Below are 17,499 nucleotides of genomic sequence, written 5' to 3'. Positions count from 1 at the left end.
TTCATTGAGGGCGGAGTTAGGACTCCAGGTCCTCTCTGTCACACAACCCTTTACATTACATACAAATGAATACTATGATAACAAAATCAAGATTATAATAGATTAGAAAAATGAACAGAAAATCTAAACTTCAAATTGATAACTAAAAATAAATAATAGAGAGTGAGAGAGAGAGGAGGAGAATGAGAGAGAAGTGTTAGCTTGAGAAGAGGCTGTCTTGATAGCTTTTTATGAAGAAAAACACCTTGCCTCATTTTTCCTGAGCTGAATTGGTATATCCACTACTAACACTAACCACTTCCCCGCTTGATACTATCCTCTTATTGGATTAGACAGAGATCGTGCTGAAGAGAGAGTGTGAGAGAGTGAAGTATAAAGAGAGAGTAACGAAGAGAGGGAGGTAGAAAGAGAGAGATAATTTGAGAAAGATTCAGGAGAAACCCAGAGAAACAGTGTGGTCAGAGAGATGTGAACTTGGACTATATTTCTGCAAATCATGTCAAAAGTTTCTTAAAATATCTCTCTCATTATCATGAGAGACATAGAGAGAGTGAGAGAGAGAGAGAGTTGTAGAAAGAGTGTCAGAGAGAAGTAGAGTAACAGAGCCCTCTCATTGGAAAAGACAGGTGTCGTGATAAGGAGAGAGTTTTTGAGAAAAAAAGAGTGTAAAGGTGCGTACAGATATACGCGCCGCGAACATGAGCAATTCACTTCTAATCAGCTGATGCCAGATTTTTTTCTTTTTATATCTGTATCTTACCGTTTCTGTAAAAATACAGATATAGTCAGCTGATTAAAAGTGAATTGCTCATGTTCGCGGCACGTATATCTGTACGCACCTAAAGAGAGACATAGGAGAAACGTGTTTATGAGAGGAAGAGATTGATTGATTGATTGATTATTTGCCTTTATTAGGGCGGAGTTAGAACTCTAGGTCCTCTCTTCCATACAACCCTAAAGAGAGGTTGAGAGGGAGAGAGGAAGGAGGGGGATAGAGAAAGAGAGTAATCATGTTATTTTGAGAGAAACTAGGAGAAACAGTGTGGAAAGAGAGATGTGAGATTGGACTAGATTTCTTCAAGTTTCTTCTAAAGTAACTCAGAAAATCTCTTCTAATCCTCTCGTTATTATGAGCGACTGAGACAATTAGAGAAACAGTATCAGAGAAAGAATGAGAGAAAGGGAGATGTATAAGAGAGAGGGAGTCTCACTAAGATTCCTAGAGTCTCATAGAAACTGTGTGGAGAGATATGTGGGATTGAAACTAGTTTTTTTTTTTAATTATGTCGAAATTCTCTTCAACCATCTCCCTTATTATCATAAGATACAGAGAAATAGAGAGAGATGAAGAGAGGGAAAACAGTGAAGAAAGATAGATAGAGAGAGAGGGTATAAGAGAGAGAGTCTCAGAGAAACTCGGTGTCTCATAGAAACTGTGTGGAGAAAGAGAGGTGAGATTGGACCAAGTTTGTTAAAATTATGTGCAAAGTTTCTTCAAATATCTCTCTCATTATCGTGAAAAAGAGAGAGTCGGTTAATCTCTCTTGCCTAATCAGTGTCAGAGAGAGAAAGAGAGAGAGTGAGATAGTCAGTTAGAAAAACAATGCCAGAGAGATAGAGATAGTGAGTTATAAAAACAGTGTCCGAGAAAAAAGAGAGAAATAGCGAGAGTGAGTTAGAAAAACAGTGTCCGAGAGAGAAAGAGAGAGAGTGAATAGTCAGTTAGAAAAACAATGCCAGAGAGATAGAGATAGTGAGTTATAAAAACAGTGTTGAGAAAAAAGAGAGAAATAGCGAGAGTGAGTTAGAAAAACAGTGTCCGAGAGAGAAAGAGAGAGGAAGTTAAAGAAATTCTGTCAGAGAGGAAGAGAGAGAAAGTAAGTGAGAGTATCGTGGTTAGTTCTTTAGGAATTTCGTCTCAATTTTTCTTTACAATATCATGGAAAGCTAATTCATTTTGACTGTATGCTGTTGACATTGGAGGCTGGAGGCTGTTGATGTTGGATTAGTATTTATTGATGTAGACGGAATGATGACGCCTTATAATTAGGAAATCCAATTATTGGAAATACGAAATTGAATGCTGGTGCACCAATCTTCAAGTAGAAACCACGTCTTTCTCCTACGTCTCTCTCTTTACGTCTTTCTCACGTTTCTCTCTCGTCTCTCTCTTTACGTCTCTTTCATGTATCTCTCTTTATCTCTCTCTTTACGTCCCTCCCTTCACGTGTGTCTCTCACTACATCTCTCTCTCTTTACGTCTCTCTCACGTTTCTCTCTCGTATCTTTCTTCACGTCACTCACTCTCTCTCTCTCTCTCTCTCTCTTTACGTCTCTCTTCATGTCTCTCTCTTCATCTCTCTCTTTACGTCTCTTTCTTTACGTCTCTCTTCATGTCTCTCTCACATCTCTTTCTCTACGTCTCTCTCTTTACTTCTCTCTCTTTACGTCTCTCTCTAGATCTCTCTCTTTACGTCTCCCTCATGTTTCTCTCTCGTCTCTTTCTTCACGTCTCTTTCTCTCTCTCTTTACATCTGTCTCTTCATATCTCTCTCTTCACGTACCTCCCTTCATGTCTCTCTTACGTTTCTCTCTCTCTTCACGTCTCTCTTCACGCCTCTCTCACGTCTCTCTCATGTCTCTTTCTTTACGTCTCTTTCTTTACGTCTCTTTCTTTAGATCTCTCTTTACGTCTCTCTCTTTACGTCTCTCTCTTCACGTCCCTTCACGTCCCTTCACGCCTCTCTCTCTCTCTGTACATCTCTCTCTTCACGTCTCTCTCTACATCTCTCTCTTTACGTCTCCCTCACGTTTCTCTCTCGTCTCTTTCTTCACATCTCTCTCTTTACGTCTCTCTCTCTTTACATCTATCTCTTCATGTCTCTCTCTTCACGTACCTCCCTTCACGTCTCTCTTCACGCCTCTTTCACGTCTCTCTCATGTCTCTTTCTTTACGTCTCTTTCTTTAGGTCTCTCTCTTTACGTCTCTCTCTTCAGGTCCCTTCACGTCCCTTCACGTCTCTCTCTCTCTCTGTACATCTTTCTCTTCACGTCTCTCTCTCTACATCTCTCTCTTTACGTCTCCCTCATGTTTCTCTCTCGTCTCTTTCCTCACATCTCTCTCTTTACGTCTCTCTCTCTCTTCACATCTATCTCTTCATGTCTCTCTCTTCACGTATCTCCCCTCATGTCTCTCTTTAAGTCTCTCTCTCTCTCTCTCTTCACGTCTCTCTAACGTATCTCTTTTTATGTCTCTCTCACGTCTTTTACTTCACGTCTCTCTCTTCACATCTCTCCCACGTCTCTCTCTTTACGTCTCTCTCTTTACGTCTCCCTCTTTAAGTCTCTCCATGGATAGTTAATCTCCTGCGATGCAGCTGAAGTCTAGAGGTTTCCAATCGGAAATCACTCCAAATTCCAAGAGAATACAGAGCGCTCCAATGCCGCACGGCAACCTCTCGACAGCTTATTCTGTAGACTATGGACTAATCAGCAATTAGTTCAAATCCAAATAAGTTGATACTTTTTGAAGGTGGAAATGTTCTTATTGTGTACGCCTACTGCTTTGTCTTTAAAGCTGAATCGCATCATCTATATGATTTCTTTGAGTAATTTTGATGACTTTCAGAATTTTCTATGAATGTAAAAAGTACGTGACATTGGATGATAATTTATATGAGTTCCTAACAAAAGTGCATCTTCAAAAGTGTTATTTCTTTGTAAGATGATTCCTTATTGTAAGACTGTTTATTATTGAAGTGTTCCATCTACGAGTGGAAAATACTCGAATAGGAACATATTCTATGCGATTTTATCGATAAAAACTATTGGAAATGATATCGACTTTCCATTGCTCTTCTCAAACAGCTTTGGTTCAAAGAGGTACCAGTTTAAACATAGAGTAAATAAACAAAATAAAATATATGGATCAAGGCTTAAATCTGTTGATTAAGGTAAAACTTTTCATCTTCTATGAAACTTTGTTATAAAACATTTCTCGAATCAAGTTCCTATCAACTTCTCCTCTAATGAATGAATCCATTGTAAAAATATTTTTGAAATTTTCAATTATACGACATTGTCATCAACAAATTTAATTCAACCACTTTTGTTCCGATAAATTAAGAAACTTGTTCTGGCTGTTACAGCTTATCAATCTCTAAAGGTGCGTACAGATTTACGCGCCGCGAACATGAGCAATCTTAATCACTCTAATCAAGCTTTTTATATCTGTATCTTACCGTTTCTGTAAAAATACAGATATAGTCAGCTGATTAAAAGTGAATTGCTCATGTTCGCGGCGCGTATATCTGTACGCACCTTAAGACACAAATCTTAACATGATCCAAGTAAATCTTGTACATGTTGCACCAGAAATACCCACAGTGGATGGAGCTATGTGATTGGTAGTTGACTGACTATGAAAATGGAAGGCTGTCATTGGCCGAGACTAGACACACTCATCGTATGATACAGCTGAGATCCATGAATAAACAACAAACTTGAAAGCTTCTTCCATAATAGGCGTGTCTTGTCTTAGCCAATGATGGCCTTTCACTCTGATAGACTGGCTATAGTGAGATCTACGTTATAAAGAGACAGTGGGAAAGATAGCATGGTATAGTTGCCAATTCTTTTTCTCCACAGCCTTCCATAGTAGATAGCTGTGATTCAAGCCATCCTGATATATCTAATATCAATTATTGTTGATCCTTGTCAATGATAATCAATTATATCTCAAACGTATTTCATTTACCAAGTAAATTGGATACATCTTTTCATTAGTTAATAATACATTTCAATGATAGAGATTGAATATTCTGGTGGTTTTTCCATTACTTTATGGCCAATCAGCCACGATGCGTAGTTTGTAAAGGATGCAGCTATCTGCTTTGTCTAATACAGATAAGGATAGCACACCAATGTTAATCAGGTGCTGACATTATAACGTGAATCTCTCTATATCCACCTATCAAAATCTATATAACCTACTCTACAAAAATAAACAACCAGAATATATGAAATTCCTTAGCAACAGAACGAATAGGATCCGATAAAGAATAAGATGAATTTAAATGATAAACTTGTAAACTATAAAACTTGAACGAAATAGAACAAATATTTATACATATTATTAATGTCAACTTTCAAAAAAACTTGCTGACGTACACTGTAGCATTTAACTGCGCTCCGAAGATGTCTTTTGGGATAATGGCGAAACGTCAGCAAGTAAGTGAAACTGCTTATCGAATGTACCCGGTTGATAATTTACGATATTTATACATATTTCAATTATTTTCTTTCCACAATCTTCTTATGGTCACCTTTTCATAACGACCCCATTTACATCATCCATTCTGCAGTGTCATGTTGAATGGAAATACAGTATTTTCTAAGGGTAGGCACACAACAGTTAGTCAAGACAAGACATGATCAGACACGTTTAGTCACAATACTTCACATAGTTGTTTATGAAGCAACACACACCGATTAGTCATTGCAATTAGACATGTCTTCATAAGCAACTATGTGAAGTATTGTGACTAAACATGTCTGATCATGTCTTGTCTTGTCTTGACTAATTGGTGTGTGCCTAGCCTAAAGTTTTCATGAATTTTCCTTACTCAGATGTTCAGTAATGTTTTCTCATACACATTCTGTCTCTCTCCTCCTGCAGAGAATTCTTTTAAAAGATAAGTGAGAGACAAGGCTAGTAAATATGCTATCCTTGAGTGAGAGATACTCTATGTGATATACACACGTACCCTCTATTCTCAATGGAATATTTGTTGAAAGCATTTCGGCATCTCTCACGAAGCCTTTGCGTGTAATTCCCAATTGAGCCAATGTAATATGCTCTGCCGGAGGAAACTTCTCTACTTCTAAAGATTGTTTATTCTATGTTTTAAAGTTACTTTTCCTTGTTATGTGAAGTAAAATAAGGATGTGTCTCATTTCATACATATATGTTCTAATATGCATTCCATGAGATGGACAGAGAGAGGTGAGCACAAAGAGACCGTTCAGGCGTTCCAAGTTCTGCGGTCCTATAGTGAGGTCCACGTTATAATGGCAGTGTTTAATTAGCAATGGTATTGCTATCCTTGTCTATCATCCAACAAAGCGGATAGCACTATCTCTTTCTCGCTTTGCTCAGTTGCCAGATCGTCTTTTAACAATGTAGAATTAACAATTAATTAACAAAATATTTCATCTTAATTATGAAAATTCACTATGGAATTATTGAAAATATAATTTCTTGCTTAATAAAATAAAATTGATTACTTTGAACGAGAATGAATAGTTAATATTACATCAATCAACCTGTATCAGCTACCGTCTATAGAAGGCATTGACAAGACAGAGGATCGGCAACGTTGTTCTGCCATCTTTCTTCACTGCCATTATAACGTAGACCTCACTATACTTTTGTCTTTGTACAAAATGGCGGCGGTCAAATACGAGCGTTAGATTTGTCAATAATTGAAGGAAAATTACTAGTGAACCCTTGGGTTGAAGAACTCGCTCAAGAACTGTTGTATTGTAATCTTTGAAACCTGCAACTTCTAATTATACAGAGTTGATGAAAATGATGAAAACAGCTAAATATTTCTCTTACAAGAATCATTTTATAGTAGGTTTCATTGGGGATCCTATTTGAATTTATTTATTTATTTTATTTATTAGAACAGTCACAAACACGATATTTGGAAAGAGAAACAGGCAATTGCCCAAAACTTCTTCAATTCCTTGATTTTGGCACATAAATAGTCCAAAGTGAGGTTAAGTTTAAAATTTCTGTTTTCACCAAAGATTAACACTCAGAGAATACGTATTCGAGATATGACTGATGAATTTTGAATTTCGAAGGGTTGATAAGAGCCGGAAATAACACTAAACAATCCGAAAGTTTCAATAATATTGAAATAAACTTGAAAATTTTGAGCAGAAAAATTAAAACTACTATCACTGCAACTATCAGCTGAATTGAAATATTAGGCGGGATGCACATCGGAAAAACGCATTTCGTGAAGCCCTCTTTCATGAAACTTGTTTCATGCAATCCGTTTCACTCGCGCATGCATACAAAAGAAACAATCTCTGCTTAATCGTATCAGTCGATTGCAAGCAACTTTCGTTTCACGTTTCCTGAAACTTTTTTCACGAAACGCGTTTCTCCGGTGTGCATCCCGCCAAACTCTTCAAATATTAATCTGTCGCTTCAACATCTAATATTATCAAACAGCTAGAATCATGTGTCAGCTCGTGTGATAGCTCCCAAATAGCCTCAGCTGATTTTATGAATGAATGGAAAAACTGTAGTAATTGCATGCGATGAATTCTTCAGCTGATTGAATCATAACATTTGATTCTTATGCACTTTCAATGTTATTCTTATATCCTGAAAAAAGAACGAAGGAGTGAGTCAATTTTGTTGTCCAACGAACTTGACCTGTAAAAAGGTTCGAAGAATATAAGAAAGTGTTCAAAATTTGAAGCTGATTGATCAATTCTCTCTAAAGTTCTTGTATAACATACTAACAGACAGAAAACCACTTTGGGTTCTAGTAAGTCCAAAGTGAGAACTTCGCTAACGCTCGTTCAGTTATGTTTATATTTCTTCATTGTTGATAAACGATCTGGCAACGTTGCATAGCTAGAAAAGGATAACGCTATCTGCTTTGTCGAATGATAGACAAGGATAGCAACACCAGTGCTAATCAACCTCTACCATTATAACATAGACCTCACTATAGCATTTCTGTTTTCAAGAACGTGGAACTCGGAACGTCTTATCGCTATCTGTGTGCACTCACCCTTATCTATAGTGAGGTAGCCTATTATAGTGAGATTTACTTCAAACAGACAGTACTCAATTTTTTTGGAAAGAAATAGTACAGGCTCAGCCCAGTTTTTCCTCCAAAGTCATAACTGTATTATGATTTTGTGTTTTTTACAATGAATGAATGAATGGAATGAATTCCTTATGAAAAACCTGAATACTTCAAATCAAATTCAAAATTCAAATTCATTTGCTCCTTGTACAACTGCTTACATACAGTCACATAACAGCAATTACTGGAAAATGTGAATAACTATGGGTTGAAGCTAAATCTTAAGAAAACCAAGTGAAAATTGCCGTGATGATTTCCAACCTCTGATAGGAGAAGGAACTAGAAGAAGTCACATAATATACACTATAATAAATTTATGAACAGTACAAAAGAACTTGAAGCTATAGGACTATTGTCTGATCGTGAGCTTTTAGAAAAAAAAAAAAAATCACAAAAGAGTAGTAATAATAGTAAGATGAAGATAAAGATAAAAATAAAAAAGGATATAGCTAAATTATAAAACAACGTATCAAAATAGAACAAAGACTCACAAAATTATGAGTTGGAAAGAAAGAAGAAAAAAACACATTCATTCACGTAATGCTAAAAATTCCAAACTGGAACTATTTCTCATCATAGCCTGAAATTATGAAGTAGATTTCACTCATGAGATAAATGTATTCATATAAGATTCAATTTATCTACTTATGCTGTGACAATTGTTCTATTAGTATAGTATAGGGTTTAGAGAGAGGTAAATTTAAGATTTCAATTATATCGGTTTCATTATTCATCAATAAATTAAATTCTATTGATTCGTAAATGATACCAGTACTGAGTACAATATCGTATTTCCTAAAATTATTCATTACCTAATCAGTGACAGGGGTGCCCAGCCCCCCCAAGGCAATGGCGCATGCCCCCCCCCCCCAATACAAGTGTAATGCCTCCCCCAATCCATGTGTAATGATCCCCCCCCCCAAAGTACCCCAACTCCCAACTCTTTAGTTTTTAACATTAGTCAGTGTATGACAATAAAATTCACATCTTAAGGTGCTTACAGATATACGCGCCGCGAACATGAGCAATTCACTTTTAATCAGCTTTATATTTTTTTATAAGCTTTATATCTGTATTTTACCGTTTCTGTAAAAATACAGATATAATCAGCTGATTAAAAGTGAATTGCTCATGTTCGCGGCGCGTATATCTGTACGCACCTTACATTCTAATCTTCCAAAAGACATTATTTACCTTTGGTCTTGTGAGGAATTCTTTCTGTTTCATAATATTGTAAAAATATATACCATCGTTTCTTATCTCTTTAAAATAGAAATAAAGTATTTTTTTGATATTATTTTTGAGACTAGCAGTGCACCCGTTCTTGTTCGGGAGGACTAGAAAGAACTCATTACATCAGGAAAACTACATGACACATATTTTAATAGGATATTAAAAGATAAGTAAGGGAGGCTTTGCTTTTAAATGTTAAGGTTACTTATAAAAGTTGAATAATAATATCATTGATAATTATTTATTGCAAAAGAATATTGCATAGCAATCTTGGTAAACATTCATACAAATTTGAAACGATTTTTTCATACAATATATAATGTCGGCAAGTTTAGGTATTAAATCCTATACTATCAAACGAGCAATTTCTGTTTAGATGTTTTATGTTTAAATTTTAGATGTTTATATGTTTGTATTTCACCGGATTCGAAAACGGCTCTAACGATTCTCACGAAATTCAGAACATAATAGTAGGTTTATAATATGAAAATTCGATTACACTAGGTCTCATCCCTGGGGAAACTCGCTGAAGGACATTAAATAATTTATTCATCCTTGGAAAAACAGCTGATAATTTCGGCGTCTGTTGATGATGGAAGTGAGTGAGCGAATGCATGTGTGTGGGACTGAGACCAAATTATGACTCAGCTGTTGAACTTTTGTACATATTTCAATCAGGTACTTAGTGACAGTTGTACAAAAGCCGTTTAAATTTAATCCTGATTAATTCAGTAGAACCAATCAGATAAGCTATCTTTTTGAGATGGTCTTCTGTGATTTGGTTCACGTGACATGAATCAGGATTAAAATTTAACATGCTTTTGTGAGAGAAATTTTTGCATTCCTCTGCGAATTAATCTCAATCCACTGTGATTATATAGAACCTTTCTGTATGAACTATGAATATTTATTATAATTTCTTCTTTCGTAATAATTTTTATATGTAGGTACTCTAGAGCGGAGCTCGGTGCCCCGATATTTATCATGAATTGGAATAGGTTGTCACTGATGTTTGTGTTGGTAGTATTCACTTTTTAACATTACAAGAGTAAATAACACAAGTCGAACAAAATGTATGTTTAAATGGTTTGGTTTTTGGAATAAAGATATCATCTGAACAAGTACATTTTGTAAATTCTATCTATTAATACCAAATATCGGGGGTCGGGGCACCGAGCTTTGCTCGTTATTTATTCATTGATAAACAGATTTATTTCATTGATAATCATTTCTTTAAAATGATTGGGGAAGTACTAACAGAAAACAGTTAACCCAAAACTGTTACTTACCCGAATTTTGATTTATTCACTACGAAAAATATATTCGTCTGTGATTTATTCACAGACGAAATCATCATTGTTTTTCCAAGGATGAATTATCCTTTTCATGTCCTTCAGGGAGTTTTCTCAGGGATGAGACCTAGTGCAATCGAATTTTGATATCATAACCTACTATATACGAATTCGTGAAAATCGTTAGAGCCGTTTCCGAGATCCGTTGAACATAAATAACCAGATAGCCAGATAACCAGATATAGAAATAGAAAAATATAAACAAGATATACATAAATGCTCGCTATTATAATAGGATAACAACTTATAGTCCAGTCAAATGGTCGTTTTTCAGGAACAGCCCCGAAATATTTTTTTCGATGGTCCATATATATTTTGGGGCGCTGAATTCTAATCTGAAATTTGCTGACACACCAGAAGGCGACTTCACCCCAAAATTTTGGATTTTTTAAGTTTCCATTTAATCTCGAGAACCTTGAAAAAGCATTCTCTATATAATTAAAGATAATAAATTCCAATGAATTGAGTGGTCGCGCAGGACTGCTTTTTGGATTTTATATCTGAAGTGTTCCACAAGATACGCAACTTTGTTGAATGTGCGAGAAATTCGTGATATTTTCCCTATTTTCACAGTCTCGCATATGCAACGTTGCGTATCTTGTGGAACACTTCAGATGCAAAATCCAAAAAGTGGTCGAGGTTGTGATGAATTTTCTACTCTTTTCACTCCCATGAAATATACTTCTGTTTTCAATACCGTTCAAAAGTTACAGCCAATTGAATAATGATCTTTATTTTCTCATTTTTCTTGCGATTTTACTGTTATTAAAGAGTCTCTAAAATGAGTACAATGCATGATAGAAACTTGCGATTGGTCTTAAATGAGAGAAAATTTCATGCTCTATAAGCTGAGTTGCCCTAAATTGATCTTGCATTACTGTTTATATCGAAAAACTGTGAAAATGAGAAAAATGTCGCATATTTCTTGCAACAGCAAGGAAACTCAAACACAGGACCATTAAAAATTAAAATGAGGCAAAGGAAATCAGAATAATAGTGGATGATGAAGTTATAATTATTTTTGTCAAAGATTTACCTTCAAATTCATAGGCTTAAAATTACTAAAATTCCTGCATACAAAATATTATCAATTGTGCTTATGCTTTATATTGAGTTACACTTAGCAAAATATAACATTGTAAAGGTAGGAAATAGTATATTTCGCACCTAGGGCCGAAAATGAGACTTTTCTGGCTCGAAATCGGTTTTCAAGTCCGAGGCCGTAGGCCGAGGACTAGAAAAGATTGAGAGCCGGAAAAAATTTTTGCCCATGGTGAGAACGTTATTTTTCGCCACACAGAAAATAAACAATATTATATATATGAGAATAATTAATATTCTCATTGTCTATTATAAGCACTTCCGAAAGCAAAAGTGGAAGGTCATAGCTCTAGCAAATCTGAGGTAATCTGAATATCAAGAAATGTCCAAGTATTTTTATTTTTATTCTGATTTGTCTAAATAACTGAAAGATTATGTTCAATTATGTAAGAGGTTGAGTTTATACTTTTATTCTTCTAAATGACAATTAAGATGATATTATTATAAATGTTTTAATTATTGAATGATAAACATAAATAATGAAAAGTTTTTGATCAGGGTTTATCACACTTGAAAAAGTTTTTGATCAGCTGTTTAGCACCATTGAAATTTGGCCAATCTGATGTGATCTGAATGTCAATGGAAGTTTAGGTTAGAAAGTTCTATCCTTCTCTGAAAATCGAATTATTTGAATAGTTGATAATATATATCTTACCTGTATTTTATTCATTTAAATAAAATGATAGTATATTATTACAGAATACTTTATTGAATTCTAGAAGCATAAAATATTCCGGTTAAAAGGTTTGAGGTTAGTTCTATTATACTCGAAAATTGAATTTGAATAGTTTATAATATCTTATTTGTATTTCATTTATCCAAATAGAATGATAGTATCTTATTGCCAAATACCTTATTCAATTCTAGAAGCATAAACTGATTCCGTTTCATAAACTATTTTGTAAACACGTTCACATCAAATCAGAATCAGCTGACTTCAAGGTTATTTTACAGCCTAGGGCCGTAAAAATTTTACGGCCCGGTCAGAAAACAATCACTTTCGGCCTCCATATGAGCACGAAAACCAGCTCATTACATCCAAGGGGCGAAAAATTAATACATTAGGATAACTCTATTCATACTTGATTTTTAATCATATATTCAAAATGTTGACATAAATATACAAAAAATCATGCCCCCCCCAAAATGTTATGGCGCAAATTGCGCCATGCCCCCCCCCCCTTGTGGGCACCCCTGATCAGTGATATCATCATCAATAATAGAAGTTGACAGATGATATAACTGATGATATTATAATGCAATTTGTGTTAATGACAATTGATGTAATCAAGAATAAATACTCAGTAAATCTTTACGAGTAGTTGTGAATGTGATATTGTGGTAGTTATCCATACTGTATGGATAACTAGATATTGTCAAACCACAGATTTTATTAAAAAACGAGATACCAATTTCTGTTGTTACACCATCATCAATCTCTGGTAAACTAGAACTAAAGTACAGAGTAGCAGTATCAATATTAACGACCGAGCGCCGTTATTGGTATAAGGTCATACTGTGACCTATCAAGGTTAACGTCTGCCATTGGCCTAGACCTAGATAAACCCCTCCCCAATTAGCGGTTCAAACAAACGTTACAAAATGACGGTGATTGGTCAGTTGAATACTGTTTCAAAGTATGTATACAATAGTGAGGTCCACGTTATAATGGCAGTGCACGATTGACAATACTGTTTCTGTCCTTTTCTATCATACAACAAAACAGATAGCGCTATCTCTCTCTCGCTTTGAAATGTTGTCAGTTCGCCTGAATATTTTATTTTTACTTTTGACAGTGACAGTACAAAAGTAGACAAACAATTCTCAGCCGCCATTTTTTTCTCCATTCTATCAAAATAATTGAGTACACAAGTCGTAAAATTGAATCAAAATGTATTTTTGAAACAATAAAAATAATTTTTAGACAGTACCGTATGAGAAACACAAATTAAAATACCTGAAATGGCATTTTAAAAGTTGATAACTAACCATCCTAGACTCCATCCATGCATCAGTTAGGCTACACGTATAGGTTAGACCTACTCGTACTTTTTGTGTAGTTGAGAAGTTGATATTGTGGTAATTATTCATATTGAATGAAAAAGACTAGGAAATTGTCAAAAAACCACTGATTTATTGATAATTAGAAAGACCGGTTTCGGTTATTACACCATTGTCAATCTCTGATAAACTAAAACTAAATACAAAAACTCTGCTGCTCTTGTTTTTAGTTTATCAGAGATTGACAATGGTGTAATAACCGAAACCGGTCTTTCTAATTATAAGTAAATCAGTGGTTTTTTGACAATTTCTTAGTCTTTTTCATTCCTACTCGTACTGGTATAAATAATATTGAAAGGTTATTTCAGAATTATTTACATTAAAATTACTTTTTTAGATAGGATTTCTATTTTTCTACTATCTTTGGAAGAAACTGGAGTAGATTACCTACCAAATAACTAGATTTCTGTTGTTTTGAAATCCAGATTGTTGTATCACAGCTTTTTAAATTAGCCGCCATTTCAGATTTGTATAAAAATAAAAATTTGATCACAGTTATGAAAGCAAATTTTTAAATAGAATTATGAAAAAATATTTTTTCTTGATTAATATGACATTAAATTGATTATTTTATCAAGGGAATGATAATTATTATTAGATCAAATTTAATGGGATGAATTGAGTAATAGCTGTGTACACTCAGTGGCAAAATAGAGAGACTTGGCAACGTTTTTCTCCTACCTTTCTTCACTGCCATTATAACGTGGACCTCACTATAGTTAAACTAACTAGAACAAAACAATTTCTATTCCATAGTATAGGTATTTTGATGAAAAAATGTTACATAATAAATTAAGATACACTGATTGGAGTGGAATTGACAATAACATGGTTTACATCAGTGTTTCTCAATTCCAGTATTTCATAATTACATCAGAGTGTTTCTAAATTTCAGTATTTCATTTTATCGATGTATTCCAATGTATTGTCTCTTTTTTCACCAACTACTGGTTTTCTTTGTTTCAGGATGGTGATAACAGCATCTATTCAGTTCTACAGACAAAATCATTGGACATGTGAAACTAGTTTTATTTACAACTAGTTAATTCTTCAACGGAACAGTGATTTTCATTGAAGCGTGGTTCAGTACGACACTAAAAATACAATATTGACATTCGGAGAATTGTATTATAAATTATTGTGAAAGATGTGAACAACCAGAAACGACAATAAACTGTTAATCTGTGTTGAAAATAGCTGTTAATCTACTCCAAATTTATGAAATTTGTGGCAGGTGAACAACCAAAAACGAATAAAAACTGTTGATCTGTGTTGAGAATAGCTCTTAACCTACTTGGAATTTATAAATTTTGTGAACCATAAACGAGAATAAACAGTTAATTTGTGTTGAGAATAGATTTTAATCTACTAGGAATTTATAAAATTTGTGGCAGGTGAACAACCAAAAACGAGGAAAACCTGTTAATCTGTGTTGAGAATAGCTCTTAACCTACTTGGAATTTATAAATTTTGTGAACCAAAAACTAGAATGAACTGTTAATATGTGTTGAAAATGGCTTCTAATCTACTTGTAATTTATAAAATTTGTGGCAGGTGAACAACCAAAAACGAATAAAAACTGTTGATCTGTGTTGAGAATAGCTCTTAACCTACTTGGAATTAATAAATTTTGTGAAGCAAAAACTAGAATGAACTGTTAATCTGTGTTAAAAATAGCTCTTAATCTACTTGGAATTTATAAATATCGTAAGACGGAAACAACCAGAGACGATAATAAACTGTTATCCTGTGTTAAGAATAGCTGTCAATCTACTTGAAATTTATACATTTTCTATTCCATGATATAGGTATTTTGATGAAAAAATGTTACATAATAAATTAAGATACACTGATTGGAGTGGAATTGACAATAACATGGTTTACATCAGTGTTTCTCAATTCCAGTATTTCATAATTACATCAGAGTGTTTCTAAAGAACCAGATCGTGAATAAACTGTTGATCTGTGTTGAAAAAAGCTGTTGATCTGAAAAAATCTGTTAATCTACTTGTAATGTATAAATTTTGTGAGAGGTAGGTGAACAACCAGAAATGAGAATAAACTGGTTATCTGTGTTAAGAATAGCTGTTAATCTAATTGAAAATTAGCTATAATAAGCAGACTCTGCATTATCGTACAATACAGGGAAATACAAACTCGAAATCTTCATTTTTTTGAAATTGATAGGATTTCGAAAAACAGTAATGCTTGTGACATAGTCACATAATATTTGTGAGAATATACCTTGTGATGGAGTTTGTTGAAAATCGATGTTCAAGAATCTATATTCAGAGCTTGTTTATAAGTTTGTTACAAAATATGACTGTTAACCTCTAACATTGTTTCTGATACTGTTTCAATAGAAAAATTGTTTCAATTTTTCTAATAATATTGATAATTTTTCATTGTTATTCTTTAAAGATTCATACAATGAGTACATCATCAAATTGATAGGGAGAGAAAAAATAAGGTAACCTTGTGCTATTCCTCTCCCAAATTTTAATAAGGTTATACATAGGCCGAAATAAGTTAAGTCTTGACTTGTCATCTATATTAACTTTAGTTATAACAGTAATGCTTGTGACATAGTCGCATAATCTTTGTGAGAATATACCTTGTGATGGAGTTTGTTGAAAATCGATGTTCAAGAATCTATATTCAGAGCTTGTTTATAAGTTTGTTACAAAATATGACTGTTAACCTCTAACATTGTTTCTGATACTGTTTCAATAGAAAAATTGTTTCAATTTTTCTAATAATATTGATAATTTTTCATTGTTATTCTTTAAAGATTCATACAATGAGTACATCATCAAATTGATAGGGAGAGAAAAAATAAGGTAACCTTGTGCTATTCCTCTCCCAAATTTGAATAAGGTTATACATAGGCCGAAATAAGTTAAGTCTTGACTTGTCATCTATATTAACTTTGATTTATATAGTGTAATTTTGTTAAAAATATGACTGTTAACCTTAAGATTGTCTCTGATATTGTTTCAATAGAAACATTGTTGCAATGTTTCCAGTAATATTGATAACTTTGTTCCATTGTTTCTTTTATGTAATAATGAATCATTGCTACTTCATGGAAATTGATATAAAACCAAGATTACTGAAACCAGAAATAGCTGCGAAATCACACACCATTTTGTGAGAAGTTTTATCTTCTGCTACAATTAACAATTTACTATTATCACATTCTTTGGCAACTGACTGTTCATTTTCTACATTTTCTTTTCTATAAGAGCTATATTTTCTATTTGCTAATTATCACATTCTTTGGCAACTGACTGTTCATTTTCTACATTTTCTTTTCTATAATTATTTTATCTTTGATTTCTCTATTCTTGAGCTTCGTTATCTTAGCAACATTCTGTTGTCGATTATCATCAAATTGCGACGTAAGAATGAGTCCAGTGAATCACCGAACTATATACATCACATCATACTTTTAGCTGAATAGCTTTCCCGGACATGCAATTTTCCAGCTCAATGAACGCACGCTTTTCGTTTTTCTCTTCTATTCTCGTGAAGTTTTATCGATTCCTTCCACTTTTCTTGATTATTTTCGAAACCATTTCATAGATTTTTGTCGACTTCGACCTGATTGTCATGAGTTCACACGATACCACTCAGCAAGTGGTTTGGAATCCACCTCAAATCCATAAGTTTGTTCAAACTCAACAACCAAGTTGCTAGATTTCAGCGAAGACAATACAATTTACAGATGGATTTACAATTTGAATGTTCATTTAATAAATTATATTATCAATAAATTACACTAATAAATGTTTCATAGTTCTATAGTGCACTCGTTATGGAATGGCTAAATGGATTGAATCAATTCCAGTTTATTA

General features: G+C 33.9%; 1 protein-coding gene across 1 annotated transcript in view; it reads left to right on the top strand.

The window, feature by feature from the left end:
• Positions 1-15,719, top strand: part of LOC111047389 (cytoglobin-2) — a gene marked incomplete in the record, with an annotated part of 290,098 nt that extends 274,379 nt beyond the window's left edge. Inside the window, 1 exon segment of the mRNA XM_039427689.1 lies at positions 14,609-15,719.
• Positions 15,720-17,499: the final 1,780 nt, after the last annotated feature.

The sequence above is a fragment of the Nilaparvata lugens genome, chromosome 5 (genome assembly GCF_014356525.2).
Source record: "Nilaparvata lugens isolate BPH chromosome 5, ASM1435652v1, whole genome shotgun sequence".
NCBI lineage: Eukaryota > Metazoa > Arthropoda > Insecta > Hemiptera > Delphacidae > Nilaparvata > Nilaparvata lugens.
The sequence above is the reverse complement of the archived record's forward strand: the minus strand, read 5'-3'. Positions and strand labels throughout refer to the sequence as shown.